Source organism: Lucilia sericata, unplaced genomic scaffold (assembly GCF_015586225.1).
Source record: "Lucilia sericata isolate MDLA Ls3-8-SP2 unplaced genomic scaffold, ASM1558622v1 Contig000657F_arrow, whole genome shotgun sequence".
In the NCBI taxonomy this organism is placed as follows: Eukaryota; Metazoa; Arthropoda; class Insecta; order Diptera; family Calliphoridae; genus Lucilia; species Lucilia sericata.
In genome coordinates this window covers 5,273-23,029 of record NW_023994662.1, presented here as the reverse complement: position 1 = coordinate 23,029, position 17,757 = coordinate 5,273, and the positions used below count along the sequence as shown (strand labels likewise).

The window sequence follows — 17,757 nt, the reverse complement described above, 5'->3', positions numbered from 1 at the left end:
TATTTAATACCATGAAATAAAATAAACCACATACTACAATAAAATACTTAAATAAAAGCTAAATGAGGACTAATATAAGTTAAATCCTTAAAAGGAGGAAAATTAACATAAAGACTTGGACTAAGACTTGGCACTTTAACGTTGGAATCAATGTAGAAAGCGATTACATCATCATTAGTAGTTTGTTTTATCAATTAGTTATAAGCAATTACAGTGAGTCCATAATTTTTGGAATATTCATTAGTCATTGCAATTAGACAGCCTATTAAAGTTTGACTGAAGTCAATCTTTAGCAACAACGATAGAAAACTAAATACCTCGACAAAAATCTGCTAAGTAATAGTTGTAGCTAAACACATACAAAAAGGAGTCATAACAAAAGAAACGGAAAGTCCTTAAATAAAATTAAAACTTGCAATCAACCAACCAACAACAGAAGTAGCAGCGGCTGTAGCAAACAACAAACTGAGTTTTTATTATGGCCTTAAATTTCACTTAGCAAGTCGGGTAATTAACTTTCTTTGTACATTTTTACCACCATTCCTAATGGAGGCCATTAACACAAACTCAAACACTCACATACACAGACATACGCGCAAACCCCAACCCATATAAAAGACCACAACAACAATAGTTTCCCTAGTAATGTTGGTTAAAATAAATTGAAAAAAAAGGAAGACGTAGAAAAAGCCAGTCAGTCCATGCCTCAAATATTACTTACTACCAAGAGCAGCAGCAAAAGAGAAAACAACAACATACATACCACATATTCGCATGAGTTACTTATGGCTAAAAGCAGATTGCAACTTAGTTAAATGATTTTTTTCTCCACATTTCTTTTCTGTTCTTATTATACTTTTCTATAATTTTGCAATCATTACTTCGTAGGATAATATGAAGAGGAACAGTAGTTCCCTGCAATACAGGAAGACTGTGACATATTTTACACATTTAGTCACTATACTCATGATTACAAAAAGCAAAAAAACATTTGAAAAAATATTATCTACAACGGAGACTATGTCCACCTTTAAAAGTGCTGGGTTGTATGCTATGTGTTGCTTGTGTGTTGTCATCCTCATTTGCTTTAATTTGTGCCATAATAAGCTTTAGGAATAGTAAATGTTAAAAAAAGACTCAAGCTCAAAAACAAAACTTTTCTTTCATTATACCCAACACATAATATTGCCTTCTTTATTATCCTTAAAGTAGGCAAAAGATAATAACAATTTGAAATTTAAACGCTTATGTAAAGAAAAAACTACAACAAAAACTTTTCCATGAATAAGTTGTTGTATCATAAAAAACTGAGACTTTAAAGCTGCAGTTTATGACATTATTAAAAAAAATAAACTGAAAACAATACATTTTATAAGGATTTTTTAAAAAATTATCGGGATTTAGTTTATTAGCTGCCTGAAGCCGTAAAGAAAAAAAAGTTTTAAACTATTTTAAGCTGTTGGTAGATTGTTTGGCATTAAGAGCGAAGCAGACACAGATATTGAAAGTTTTTGGTAGCAGGTTGTTGAAATATTTGTTATTAAATAAAATTTTTTGCTAAAACAAATTAAAAGAAACAAATTACTTTCTATTAAATTAAAATAATATTTTTTAGTTTTAAAGAACTGATCGATATTTCTAACGCTTATAATAAAATTATTATACCTTTCATCTCCTGTTAGTGCAAGTGGGTGAAGCTTGAGGACGATCTAATCTTTCAGTTTGAAAAAAGCACCCATTTCTATTAAATCATTGAGTCGATAATACCTTAAGCAAATCTTCGACTAACTTCATTTCACTTTGGTCTTTATAAGTTTTAATCTTTGTTTAATTGAGCCAATGATTTTAAAGTTCTAATACGATTACCTTTAACTAGTAATTGGTCTAAGTAGTACTAACAGGATTTTGAACATTAAGGAAAAACAAGCTGATTAAACAAAATCTAATTAAATCAAACCAATTCTCAACTCAAGTATTATTTGGTATTCACCCTTTACACCTTCGCTTTACTAACACAAATTAATTTTATATATTAAAATATGCACTTGTTTAGAAAACAGTCATGGGCAGTTTTTCACAAGTGTCATCTGCAAGAAAATTTTAGATAAAATTTCTTTTTATAGAAAATTTTTGACGAATTTTCTTTCTATAGAATACTTTTGATAAATTTTATTTTTATAGAATATTTTTAATAATTATTTTTTTTTATATAAAATTTTTGATAAATTTTCTTTTTATAGAAAATTTTTGATAAATTTTCTTTTTATAGAAAATTTTTGATAAATTTTCCTTTTATAGAAAATTTTTGATAAATTTTCCTTTTATAGAAAATTTTTGATAAATTTTCTTTTTATAAGAAATTTTTGATAAATTTTCTTTTTATAAGAAATTTTTGATAAATTTTCTTTTTATAAGAAATTTTTGATAAATTTTCTTTTAATAGAAAATTTTTTATAAATTTTCTTTTTATAGGAAATTTTTGATAAATTTTATTTTTATTGAAAATCTTTAATAAATTTTCTTTTTATAGAAAATTTTTGATAAATTTTCTTTTAGAGAAAATTTTTGATAAATTTTCTTTTAGAGAAAATTTTTGATAAATTTTCTTTTAGAGAAAATTTTTGATAAATTTTCTTTTAGAGAAAATTTTTGATAAATTTTCTTTTAGAGAAAATTTTTGATAAATTTTCTTTTTATAGAAAATTTTTGATAAATTCTCTTTTTATAGAAAATTTTTGATAAATTTTCTTTTTATAGAAAATTTTTGATAAATTTTCTTTTTATAGAAAATTTCCGATAAATTTTCTTTTTATAGAAAATTTCCGATAAATTTTCTTTTTATAGAAAATTTTCGATAAATTTTCTTTTTATAGAAAATTTTCAATAAATTTTCTTTTTATAGAAAATTTTCAATAAATTTTCTTTTTATAGAAAATTTTCAATAAATTTTCTTTTTATAGAAAATTTTCAATAAATTTTCTTTTATAGAAAATTTTCAATAAATTTTCTTTTTATAGAAAATTTTCAATAAATTTTCTTTTTATAGAAAATTTTCAATAAATTTTCTTTTTATAGAAAATTTTCAATAAATTTTCTTTTTATAGAAAATTTTCAATAAATTTTCTTTTATAGAAAATTTTCAATAAATTTTCTTTTTATAGAAATTTTCAATAAATTTTCTTTTTATAGAAAATTTTCAATAAATTTTCTTTTTATAGAAAATTTTCAATAAATTTTCTTCTTATAGAAAATTTTCAATAAATTTTCTTCTTATAGAAAATTTTCAATAAATTTTCTTCTTATAGAAAATTTTCAATAAATTTTCTTCTTATAGAAAATTTTCAATAAATTTTCTTTTATAGAAAATTTTCAATAAATTTTCTTTTTATAGAAAATTTTCAATAAATTTTCTTTTTATAGAAAATTTTCAATAAATTTTCTTTTTATAGAAAATTTTCAATAAATTTTCTTTTTATAGAAAATTTTCAATAAATTTTCTTTTTATAGAAAATTTTCAATAAATTTTCTTTTTATAGAAAATTTTCAATAAATTTTCTTTTTATAGAAAATTTTCAATAAATTTTCTTTTTATAGAAAATTTTCAATAAATTTTCTTTTTATAGAAAATTTTCAATAAATTTTCTTTTTATAGAAAATTTTCAATAAATTTTCTTTTTATAGAAAATTTTCAATAAATTTTCTTTTTATAGAAAATTTTCAATAAATTTTCTTTTTATAGAAAATTTTCAATAAATTTACTTTTTATAGAAAATTTTCAATAAATTTTCTTTTTATAGAAAATTTTCAATAAATTTTCTTTTTATAGAAAATTTTCAATAAATTTTCTTTTTATAGAAAATTTTCCATAAATTTTCTTTTTATAGAAAATTTTCAATAAATTTTCTTTTTATAGAAAATTTTCAATAAACTTTCTTTTTATAGAAAATTTTCAATAAACTTTCTTTTTATAGAAAATTTTCAATAAACTTTCTTTTTATAGAAAATTTTCCATAAATTTTCTTTTTATAGCAAATTTTCCATAAATTTTCTTTTTATAAAAAATTTTCCATAGATTTTCTTTTTATAAAAAATTTTCCACAGATTTTCTTTTTATAGAAAATTTTCAATAGATTTTCTTTTTATAGAAAATTATCCATAAATTTTCTTTTTACAGAAAATTATCCATAAATTTTCTTTTTACAGAAAATTTTCCATAAATTTTCTTTTTATTACTTTACTTTCTTTTATATAAATGTTTGATAAAGGATATCTGTATTATGTTCCTGCACACATAAATATTGATATGTTTTGTTGCCCATCACTGTTATTAACACATCCAATGAACGAGATTTATGTCCTTAGTGTGTAGAATTTATAATGGACAAAATTATTGTAACCTCAATCACAGTCTATGTATGTATATAATGGACAAATACCAAAGTTACTCAGGAGGATAAATACAAAAAATATGCATACAATTGAAACGTAATCTAGGAGTTGAAAAAGCTCCTAACAATATACATATTCCTGAATTTATTCAACAATCATCAAAAAACCCACCAGGAGATGAAGTAAGAGAATGTTGGCATTAATGTTAACTAGGTGAATTATAATTTAGGAAAATAATATGCAAATCTAAATTTAACTATGCAAATACAAATGAATAAATTTACAAAATTTATGCTAACCTCAGTTAAAATTAAACTTAGAAATTTAATATCATTTTTAATAAAAATAATGTAAATGAGAAAAACACCCTCAATTACATTTAAACACAATTAACAAGTACAAGTGTATGTTGGCAAAGATTACATTTGGTAGATTTTAATATGAATATAATTATTAGCCTTAACCACCTTTTGTTAACCCCCCTCATAAGTACAACACAACTATGACCCTGATCTAGGTAAGTGAGTTGGAAACTTTAAGTACATTAAATGACACTCACATAGTCAGTGCTTAGTTGATTGTAGTTGTTGTTTTAAGATATTGATGGCATTTTGTCTACAACAATTGTTGAGCTACTCTGCGGACATTAAGGCGAATGTTAAGACCTTGTTAAACTCTTAGATAGAGACACAGAACATAGACCAAAAACATTTATAATAATTATTATAGAGAAATTGTATAAATATTTGCTAATACTAGTTAAGCTTAAGTAGAGTATTAACCCATTAAAGGTAAAAATGTTAATGTTCTTTTTATATATAAAATTATATGTTAATATGTTTAGGGTATAAAGATGGAAAACGGATGGGACCAGGAAGCAAGGAAGGCGAGATGTCACACCTATATAGGGCAACTTAGAAATTTATTTGAATATTTGAAAAAATAGGGGGCGAATGAGCAATAGTGGGTGTGGCATCTCTCACAAAATACTACAATTCTAAAACTTTTGTTCGGTTTACTATACTATGTGTCCTCGGTAGGTTAGTTGTTAGTGTTTTAGTCTGTGATTTCTAAGGTTATGGATTCAACTTGGAAGTTTGCTTGAACATTTGGAAAAATAGTGGGTGTGGCATCTCCCACAACATACTAAAATTCCAAAAATATTGTAGGGTTAACTTTACTATGGGTGCCTTCGGTAGGCTAGATGGTAGTATTCTAGTCTGTCGCAGGTTATGGATTCAATTAGCTAGCGCCTTATGTATATTTCTTATGGAGAATAGATATGAAATCAGATCATATATATCCTCCTTTCAAACTATAGATAGATATGACACCAGATCATATATATCCTCCTTTCAAACTATCTAATCAATATAAAATTATGTATTGGATAAAAATGGGCGAACCAGCAAAAGTGGGCGTGGTGGCTCTCATGATTAGCGAAGCTCACTGGGTATAGCTGGTGCAATAAAAATGAATATATAAATTAATTTGTTCTTACAATATCTCGTTTTAGGTTTAATTAATACATTCATTTGGAATAAAACTTTATTTCTGGCTAATTACTATATAATGAAAATTAAACATGTAATAAATTCATGGACAGTTAGTTAAGTTGATAACATAATTAGTTAACTAAGAATTAAATATTTTTAAAGATAAGAGAAAACGACAGAGGCCATCATTAAGAAGAGGGCATTAAAGCCAGCAGTTTTAAATGCTTCATTAAGTTTTCAGTTTAAATTAAATTTATTTCAAGAGATTACACAAACTAGGGTAATAAAAGTAATCCAAGGAATTCAATTTTCCCTTTTGCATTACAAGTTAATGAACCAAGGGCTTTTTGAAATTAAAAAAAATATATGAAAATTTAAAAACCTCCATACTACTTCAAACTTTTTCATTTCAATTTTATATCCAAATTTTCTCTATAATTGAAAACTATAATAAAACCTAAACAAGGCTCTCTAATTTTCGACAAAAAAAAAAAAAAAAATCCCCAAAAAAATAAAAGTATTCAATCATTGCAATAATTTCTGCATGATTTAGAACATTTATGCTTGAATGAAGCATATGTAAATTTTGAATTATTTAAATAAACCAAATGAACACATGTATCTTTGAAATTGTACAAATGTGTGTACAACAAATTTTATTGTATTTTTCATTTAAATGTACAACCAAAATAACAACAAAACCCAATGAAAAAAAAAAAACAAAACAAAAGAACTTTTAATTAAAAGTGACAAAATTATTGAGCCGAAACCAAATAATTTTTTTTATTTTCGAACACAAACAGGAAAATAGAAAATTTATTTATTTGAAATGTTTAGGTACGAAATATAAAAAAATGACATGAGTGCAAAAAAGGACACTTGCAAACCATTTACTGGTTGTAGAATTTTTATAACAATTGTTAATACCTTTGCCACCAAAAACACAATAAAAACATTTATTGATTAAAAACATGAAAAAAACATAAATTTTCAATTTATGTATTTATCAATACTTTTGCATATGTTTTAAGGACTATGTTCATAAATGAACAATACAGGGATGCAAAAACAAAGGTTTACGAATTTTCAATAAATTTTCTTTTATATATAATTTTCTATAAATTTTCTTTTTAAAGAAAATTTTCAATAAATTATCTTTTTATAGAAAATTTTCAATAAATTATCTTTTTATAGAAAATTTTTCATAAATTTTCTTTTTATAGAAAATTTTCAATAAATTTTCTTTTTATAGAAAATTTTCAACAAATTTTCTTTTTATAGAAAATTTTCAATAAATTTTCTTTTTATAGAAAATTTTCAATAAATTTTCTTTTTATAGAAAATTTTCAATAAATTTTCTTTTTATAGAAAATTTTCAATAAATTTTCTTTTTATAGAAAATTTTCAATAAATTTTCTTTTTATAGAAAATTTTCAATAAATTTTCTTTTTATAGAAAATTTTCGATAAATTTTCTTTTTATAGAAAATTTTCGATAAATTTTCTTTTTATAGAAAATTTTCGATAAATTTTCTTTTTATAGAAAATTTTCGATAAATTTTCTTTTTATAGAAAATTTTCAATAAATTTTCTTTTTATAGAAAATTTTCATTAAATTTACTTTTTATAGAACATTTTGAATAAATTTCCTTTTCATAGAACATTTTCAATAAATTTTCTTTTCATAGAACATTTTCAATAAATTTTCTTTTCATAGAACATTTTCAACAAATTTTCTTTGTACAGAAATTTTTCAATAAATTTCATTTTTATGGAAAATATTCGATAAATTTTCTTTTTATAGAAAATTTTCGATAATTAATAAATTTAAGATAAATTTTCTTTTATAGAAAATTTTCGATAAATTTTCTTTTTATAGAATATTTTCGATAAATTCTCTTTTTACAGAAAATTTTTGATAAATTTTGTTTTTATAGAAATTTTTTAATAAATTTTATTTTTTTTACAAAATTTTCGATAAATTTTCTTTTCGATAAATTTTCTTTTTATAGAAAATGTTTGATAAATTTTCTTTTTATAGAAAATGTTCGATATTTTTTAAGAAATATTTTGCAAAATTTTCTTTTATTAAAAATTTTCGATAAATTTTTGATAAACTTTTTTTTATAGAAAATTTTCGATAAATTTTCTTTTTATAGAAAATTTTCGTTAAATTTCCTTTATATAGAAAATTTTCTTCTTTTTGGAGAAAATTTTCCATAAAATTTCTTCTTTTTAGAGAACATTATCGATAATTTTTTTAAGAAATATTTTGTTAAATTTTTTTATTAAAAATTTCCGACAAATTTTCGTTAAACCTTAATTTTATAGAAAATTTTTCTAAAGAAAAAACTGTTATACACAAATTTTTGTAAAGAGTAAACTTTTATACACACATTTTTCTATAGGAAAACTGTTATACAAATTTTTTTCTACAGAAACATTGTTATATATTTTTTTTCTACAGAAAACTTTGTTATACAAAAACCAATCTTTCTATAGAAAAAACTGTTATAAACATTTTTTATATAAAAACTGTTATAGAAACATATTTTATAGAATTTTTTTTTTTAAATAATAGACTGTTACAAACAACTGTTATACACAAACGGTTATACACCTTTTTTCCATAGAAAAAACTTTTATATATTCACATTTTTCTAAATAATAGACTGTTATACACGTTTTTCTACAGAAAAAATCTGTATTACATCAACTTTTCTATAGAAAACTGTTGAACACAAATTTTTCTATAAGAAAAGCTTATTTTAGAAATAATAGACTGTTATACTAAAACGGTTGTACACCTATTTTCCTATAGAAAACACTGTTATATACAAATTTTTCTAAATAATAGACTGTTATATATATTTTTAGAAAAAAAAACAGAAATTTTTTATTAAAAATTTCCGAAAAATTTTCGTTAAAGTTTCATTTTACAGAAAATTTTCGTTAAATTTTCTATATACAGAAATTTTTTTATTTTTATAGAAAAATTTCGTTAAATTTACTTTTTATAAAAAAGTTTCGTTAAATTTACTTTTTATTAAAAAGTTTCGTTAAATATTCTTTTTATAAAAAATATCGATTAATTTTATTTTCATAAATATATTCAAAAAATTCGTGAAATTTCAAATTTACAGAATTTATTTTAAAAATTTTTATATAAAAAATTTTACTGATTTTGAATTTACAGAAAGATTTCCACATTCTTCTTTTCGGGAGCCGTTTAATGAACGTATACACAAATAGATAGACGGACGCCTCTTCAATACATGAACAATGGTTTTAAATTAAAAACACTTTTTACAAACGATTGATATGTTTTAGGCCAAAAAAGCAATAACAGAATAAAATAAAATAAATTTTATAGAATTGTTATTGAACACTTGTATGTTATACGAGAAAGTATAAATAAATACACATACAGTATGTGAAGAAAGTATTCTAGCACCTTTTACCAATTATTAAGTTCCTTTCAGATATTGTGTTAAAACTAGAGAGAGAGAGTACCTAGCCTTCCAATGAAAAATTAGTCATAGGTCTTAACTTTTTTCTTCCACTGTAACTACATGCAAATTTACATGTACGAATACATAGGTTTTTTTGTATTTTTTGGACAATTTTAGTGTTAAACTTAATAAATAACCAACCATATGAAATTGTTAGACTCTGGTATTTTTATTATAATCCAGTTTTATTTTGTATTGTTTGTTATTATTTTGTCTATTGTAATTTTTAGCCCTTGTTGTCATTTTGTTACAAAAAAAAAAGAAAATGTTTGTTTTTGTCGAAAATATTAAATGAACGAGTTACAATGCATTTCATATGTTCGAACCAGTGAGAAGGAAACCACAACCAATGACCACAAATACAATACATAGACATACATATATTTATTATTTATAAAATAAAAAACAAAAACTAAACAAATTTTAAATAATTTTCTCTCAAAGCTGCCAAATGTGCAATTGTGTTATTATTTAGAGTGAGTATTAGTTTTGTAAAAGGAAGAGTGTATTAGTTAGGAAAAAACTACATTTTATTCACACTTACATTTAAACATACATGTGTATATTTTGAAACATGTTTGCTTTAGTTTATGATAATTTTTATTGTCCTTTATTGTTGCTCAAAAACAAAATTGTAATTGTTGGCAATTGTTTTGTTACAGGATATTTGTATTCCAAATTGTGAGTGTTAAAATTACTATCAGAGGCATTAAATAAAATTAAGTGGGTTTTGATTTTGGGTTTGGGTATTGGTATTCAAAATATAACAGACGTAATGCACCTTGGAATTTCAAAAATTCAGAATCATTCCTGTTTCTCATTTATTCATAAAATCATATTTTAACATTGGTCAATCATATACATAAACTTCTATATACAATAATTTTGGGGAAAAACTGTTATAACCCAAATTTTTCTAATGAGAAAACTGTTATACGTCTATTTTTCTAAAGAAAAAACTGTTACACATCCAATTTTTTATAGAAAATGTGTTATACAAAAAAATTTTCGATGCTAAAAACTGTTATACAAAATTTTTCTCAAGAGGAAACTACACAAATTTTCTATAAACAAATCAATTAAACCAATTATCTAAAAAATGTTATATAAAATTGTATACAAAAACTGTTATACACTGATTTTTCCATAAAAAAACTGACATACGCAAAATTTCTTTAAATTTATTAATGTTATCCATACATTTTTCTAAAGAAAAAACTGTTATACACAAAACCTTCGAAAGAATAAACTGTTATACACACATTTTTCTATAGGAAAACTGATGGAAAAATAATTATACAAAAAACACTGTTATGCATAGTTTTTTCTACAGAAAACCTTGTTATACAAAAACCAATCTTTCTATAGAAAAAAACTTTTATAAAAATTTGTTTATATAAAAACTGTTATAAAAAAAATTTTTATATAAAAACTGTTATACAAACATTTTTATAATTTTTTTTAAATAATAGACTGTTATAAACAAACGGTTATATACATATTTTTCTAAATAATAGACTGTTATACACGTTTTTCTATAGAAAAAAACTGTAATACATCAATTTTGCTATATACACATTTTTTCTATAAAAAAAGCTTTTTTTTTAGAAATAATAGACTGTTATACACAAACGGTTATACACCTATTTCTCCATAGGAAAAACTGTTATATACACATTTTTCTAAATAATATACTGTTATACATATTTTTAGGAAAAAATATATACGTTTTATCTACAGAAAAATCTGTAATACATACATAAATTTTTCTATAGAAAACTGTTATACTCAAACGGTTATACACCTTTTTTCCATAGAAAAACTGTTATATACACATTTTTAATAAATAATAGACTGCTATACACATTTTTCTACAGAAAAAAATCAATTTTTCTATAGAAAACTGTTGAACACAATTTTTTTCTATAAGAAAAGCTTATTTTAGAAATAACAGACTGTTATACACAAACTGTTATACACCTATTTTTCTATAGAAAACACTGTTATATACACATTTTTCTAAATAAAAGACTGTTATATGTATATAATTTTAGGAAAAAACATACACGTTTTTTCTACAGAAAAATCTGTAATACAACAATTTTTCTATAGAAAACTGTTATACACAAATTTTTCTATAAGAGTAGCTGTTATACATGATTTTCTTATGAAATTACTGTTAAACGTAAGATTTTCTGTACAAAAAACTTGTATACTAAAAAACTGTTATACAAAAAACTATTATACAAAAAAACTGTTAAACAAAAATGCTTCTACACAAAAACCGGACCACAGAAATTGTAATTTTCTTTAGAAAAAACTGTTATACATGAATAGTTTATAACAAATAAGAATAAACGAAATCGTCTTCGAACATCAATTTGGTGGATGATTATATATCAAATGATAGTACAATTTATAACATTATTTTGGGAACAGCGATTTAACGATATAACATTATTTTGTAGAGCAGCGATTTAAAGTAACGCAAAGAAGTTAAGCTTAAAGGAGTATAAAGCTCCCTTGGGTTAAATAAGTAACTCTTGAATTTGTCTTCGAATAATTCGAGTATGAAGAATGCTGCACAGCAAGTTGTGGCAAGCAGTGGCCACCATATATTGTCTAGTTTCAATAATGTTCTAATGTCACGATATGCATAAAATTTCCGAAAGACCCTTTAATAATAAAATCCTAACAAATATATAAAATATGTATGTAGGTATACAAAAAAATATATTAAAAAAATTCCTTAACATTTAATAATAAAAAAAAAGTCAAACAAAGATAAAAATAAATTTAAGAAAAAATAAATCAGATATTTTGCAAACAATAGAATTTCAAAGTCACAAATTCTAAGAGAATTTCTATTTTAAACAGTTTTCCTTGGCAATAAGTATTCCATTATTTTGGAAAAGTTAAAAAGAGATTTAAAAGAAGTAATTCTCTACTTATTGGCTAAAGATAAAGCAATATTTCAAGCATTGAGCAAAATAAATTTCAATAAATATGTTAAAATTTGCTTAACAATCTTGTACTTGGTTAATCTTATTAAATTCGTATAAGTTTTTATGATTTAAACAAAAGTTTAAAAATGTTTCTATAGCAAACTTTACAATTTAAAATTAAAAATAAATATCATGAAAAAAAAACTCCTTAACATATGCAACATTTTCTCACAAAACAAAGAGAAAAAACACGAAATAAAATAATAATATTTAAATATTTGCTTAAGACAAACCTATAGAAAAGAAAAACTTTTTTAAATATACAATATATACTATTTATTCATGTATTTGAGTGTAATTTTACATTATTATACATACATATATATAAAAACAACACTCTTATACACGAGAACAGCAAGAGTGCGAAAGTTTCTTTTTTACTACGCTCATCCTTAACCTCACTCTCGTCCCCTTAAACATATGCTAACGAAAACAACTGTTAAAAAAGTATTTCGCATACAAATATTGTTGCATATGTTGAAGGCTTTACACATGCAAATATAATATAGTATATTTTTTCAGTTTTAACATTTCGTAAAAACAACACAAAACTTGCATACATAATAAGCCGAGTATTGTAGGGTTATTTTCCCTTATTTTATTTTTTTGTTAAAAATTATTTTTGGAATACTACTTTACTGTATTTACGTTGCAAGAAAAGTTATTTCGTTTTTATTTTTCTTTCTTTTTTTTTTAAGTGAAATACTTGTATATTCAAATTGTTTGTAGTTTTTTTTATTTTTTATTTCTTATAGTTTTTAAACGAGTACTTTATATACTGCTAAACAGCAAAACATGAAATATGCAAAATAATATGGACATATTCTATTTATATGTTCGTTTGATTATACTCTTCTGCATAGTTCAACTGAAGTGGGTGTATATTATAAAGAAAAAAAAAAACATTGTATGCCAACATTTACTTGTACTTATCATCGTCAACGAGGTCATGGTCGCCTGGTTATATGCAATGGAATTTCTAGTTAGGTGCCTGTATGAGCTTAGGTAAATATTAGTGTGAAAATATACACCAACCGAGTAGTGTTGTGAAATTTTTGACATGACAGACGAAATTGTCATGCCAGGAGAAGAAGAGAAAGATGCATGAAAATTTGCAAAGAGAACTAAAATCATGGCCTATTGGTTGAGTAAATAAAATACCAAAATATATTGCATACTATTAGGTGTTAAGGCAAAAATGTGTACAAGACAGCTAGAAGTTTGCTAAAATGTTGAAACCGTTAGACATGACAGAAAATACAGTGTAGAACAAAACATTTTATTAAGATTTTTTTCCTTTAAAACATATTTATATTTTAATTTTCTTTTACCGCACAAATGTCCATAACTTAAGCCTCTTAAACTTTTTCCTCTGTTTTAAAACATCTTTTTGTCTTATAATTTAAAACATCTTCATTTATTTTAACTTAAAAAAAAGCAACAAAAAAATTATCTGTTTCTGTTTTATTCTATTAGCAACAAATTTTTTATTTCATTTCACTTAGTAGCTGGTTGGCATTTAATTAAATGCTAATTGGTATATTTTCTAATATAATTAGTTTTTGCACAAAAAAAGTTAAAATTTTTAATTAATACATACTTATGAAAAATACTTAAATATTAAAAATTTACAGACAGAATAACGTAATTGCTAAGTATGAGAAGTAAACGAAGAAAAGAAAACTTTAGACAATAAAGCAATTAGAGAACACCTGACTGACCGTCAAGAAAATAATGAGTATAAAATAAAATTTAAACAATAATTAAAATACAGTTAAACGTAAGTTTAAATAAGGATCCCTATGGCATACTATGATCAATTACCTATATTTTTTGTTAACAAGGTCAAAGGTCGCATACTTTATAATGAGTTTTGCATCAAAGTAGAATTTCACCATTACAACAAGTTCTTAAAGTGTTCATTTTCAAGATTTCTGTGTAAAAATCTGTTCTGAAATGTTCTAAAGTTAATATTTACCAACAGGGTCAAAAGTCAATTTAACCCTGTTGTGATCAATGTATCGCTATATCTTGCATTTATCGGTTAATTTCTTATTTCATCAGCAGTTAAAATGGCGTGGCAAGCAGCTCTTATGTCGGAAGGAAAGGTTTTAACATGGGTTAGGTAGCTAAAGTCTTGGATATGGTTACCATTTACTCTTATGTATGGACTACACTAAGGCTGGGCTCTAGTCTTTTTACTATTATATAGACTAGTCTCAGGATTAGCCGATAGTCTACAGACAAATCTATGACCTAATCTTCGTACTAGTCTATGGACTAATCACACTAATCTCTAGACTAGTTTTGTCCATAAACTAATATGGACTTCTTGTGAAAGATATCGAAGTGCTATACGTGAACATCTGCCGTGTTGGCCTTATTTCACGGTGGTACTTTTTTAGCACTTTGTTCAAGTACTCGAGTTATCTAATCTCTGACCATTGCTGCCACGTTGCTTAACTTCCGAGATGTAAAAACATCAATTCCCTTTACCACTACGCAAATGGGATGGACTCTGTTAGTACAGACGTACCGAAACACGAATCCATCAAATAAGCCGAGTACTTTGTTCTTACTCACAGAAGAACACACTATGGTAAATCTGGTATAAACAGTGTTTTCTCTGAACATACCTGGACAAGGTAGGAAAATTCAATAATATCACTTATATAAGATACCCAGCACACTTTTCATCATCCAACACACTCATAGAGAACAACATTCGGTAGACTCACTTTAGGTATAAGGCCGGGTAAGTTCCGTATGCTCTTACATTCATCGTGTAGTCCATCCTTAGTCCCATAGTAAATCCTCTGTGGGGTATCTGTTGACTTCGGCAACAGCGCCGAACTTATCCCGATTTTTAGACTTTACCGAGCATCAGTCTTTTAACCGAAATTATCTCCCCGCGAATTTGGGGTTAAACTACAGGACCTCTCCAATAATCGGGACAAGACATAGTCTGAAACTTTGTCATGTGGGCTACCGGTTCCCGTGGTACCAGATTATGTGGTTGTCTGGTTCGATCCCAAGTCAAATCATTCCAAGGAAAGGCCGATGATACATTTGAACATCACTAGTTTATAGTCCCGGCAGACTATAAGTACTTTTTTCATTTCCCCAGGATAGCAATCACACCAAGATTGGATCTTTCATTCCCCCGGTGGGAGACTACATGTAAAAGTTTGTAATATAAAAACAAGACTAATATGGACTACTTTGTTGACTAAAACGTGACTTTGTGCAGCAGAATTTTATCGTCTTACTAGTAAATTATGAACTTCAAGTAATATTCTAAAGGGGACTTTTTTGCGGGAGCTAGGGTCAAATGAGGACCGATCATTAACATTTAGACTTACAAAAAACTAAGTTGTGTTGATTTTTGAAGAGATACGAGAACATTTAACGTACATAATTATTGCCTACAGTTATATGGGGGCTAGGTGAAATAATAGACCGATTTAAACCATTGCAATAGGTCTCGTCCTTGGGCCAAGAGAAAAGTATGTGCAAAATTTCATAAAAGGACCTTGAAAACCTGTAGCGTACGCACAAGATTTACATAGTGACACAGGCGGACAGACAGACTGACGGATGGACGGACATAACTTAAGCGACTTAACAGACAGTGCTTCTAAGCCGATTGGTATACTTTAAGGGTGTAGGGCCAATATTCTTGCGTGTTACAAACATCAGCACAAACTATAGTGGTGTAGGATATAAAAATACTTAATATGTTGAAAGGTAATTTTCAATATCAAAAATACTGATAAAAGTACAATAGTAGTAAATTTAGTAGTAACACCCAATACCCTTTACCATCTCCCTAAAGGGTTAATGATGCACAAACTCTAAACAGCCACAAACAAGTATGTAATGGCAACAAGTAGGAAAATACAAACAGAAAGACGTTGCAACATAGTAACAATTAAAATAATGATGTTTTTTCATCTTGCTTATGTTAAAAAGGATATAAACATAACATCCTTAGATACCAAACGTCACAAACATAAACATGAAGCATACAAGGATATACATACATATGTATACATACAAGAGTATTAAAATAATTGAAAGCAAGAAAAAAAATCCTGTTAAAGTTCATGAAGCAGCAGCAACAGTATGTTGTAGTAGTAGTAGTAGAGAATATGAAATTTCACAATACAAGGATATTAATTATACTAATATTTAAAAGTCAGTTAGGTAAGTCAAAAACACACACACACAAAATTAATTGTAAATTTTGTTATATGTATATGTAAATAAGAAAGTAGAGAGATTTGTCATACATTTATATATTTTAAATAAAATATAAACTTAGCTAGAGTTTAGGTTATAAGAAATAGCCTAAAAGTAGGCTTTAGTTTTTTAAACTCTTAACTAAAGTTTAAACTTTGATGTGTTTTTTTGTTAAACCTAGTTTGAAAATCTTAAAAATATAATATTAAAAAAATTAAACATGCACCCACCTCTATTTTACGTCCCTCAACCACGGTACCATGTAGACGTTCACGTGCTCGTTCCGCATCATTGCTGTTAGCGAATGTTACAAAACCAAATCCCTGTGAGTTTATATGTGATTTATATTTTTATATAATTTTTTTTTTGTTTTTAATTTATATTTTTCATTTTCATTTGTTTATTATTTTAAATTTTGCACATTCCATTAACAAGTAAGAAAAAAAAAACGTAAAAAATATTATTGTTTTAATTCCATACGCGTAACAGTCATTATAAACATCATCATCATCATTATTATCATCAATCATCATCATCATCAACGAACACATCACAGTCATAGCAAAACATGCAAGTTTATAATTTTTTTATTTGATTTTTTTTTTGTAAAAGGAGTAGAAAAAAAGGAAAAAAAAGACATAAATTATAATATAATGTTTAATTATTATTATTTTTTTGTTTAACTATAATTAATTAATAATGGTTATACAGTTTTTTAATAATTCTAGGGGGTATGGTTAGTGTTGTAATAGTAATTATTGTAATTTTTTAATATTTATGTATTTTTGTTTATAAAAATTAAAACGCAAAACATGCAAATTTTTTATATTTTTATAGTATATAACATTTTTAAAACTAATTTTATACATAAAACCTATGAAAATTAATGAGTTTCAGTTTGTTTTTTTTCGGCTCAGCTTTGTTAATAAATATCAATTATGTTTTTTCTTTTGCATAAAAAAAGTGTAAATTAATTAAACCAGCGCAGTTTTTAATCAAGAATATTTTATTATTATATTTGTATATGTGGTAATCGCGTTGATTTTTTATTAACCAAAGTTATAAATAACATATTATTGTCTATTTCATTTAGTTAAAGTATAATTGATTTTTA

General features: G+C 24.5%; 1 long non-coding RNA gene across 2 annotated transcripts in view; it reads right to left on the bottom strand.

The window, feature by feature from the left end:
• The window catches only part of LOC119607105, a 32,292-nt gene extending 15,286 nt beyond the window's left edge, over positions 1 to 17,006 (bottom strand). For both annotated transcript variants that reach the window (XR_005231708.1, XR_005231709.1), the window contains exon 1: positions 16,874 to 17,006. This is a non-coding gene — a long non-coding RNA (uncharacterized LOC119607105). The remainder of the gene's footprint in view (positions 1 to 16,873) is intronic.
• Between the last annotated feature and the right edge of the window lie 751 nt (positions 17,007 to 17,757).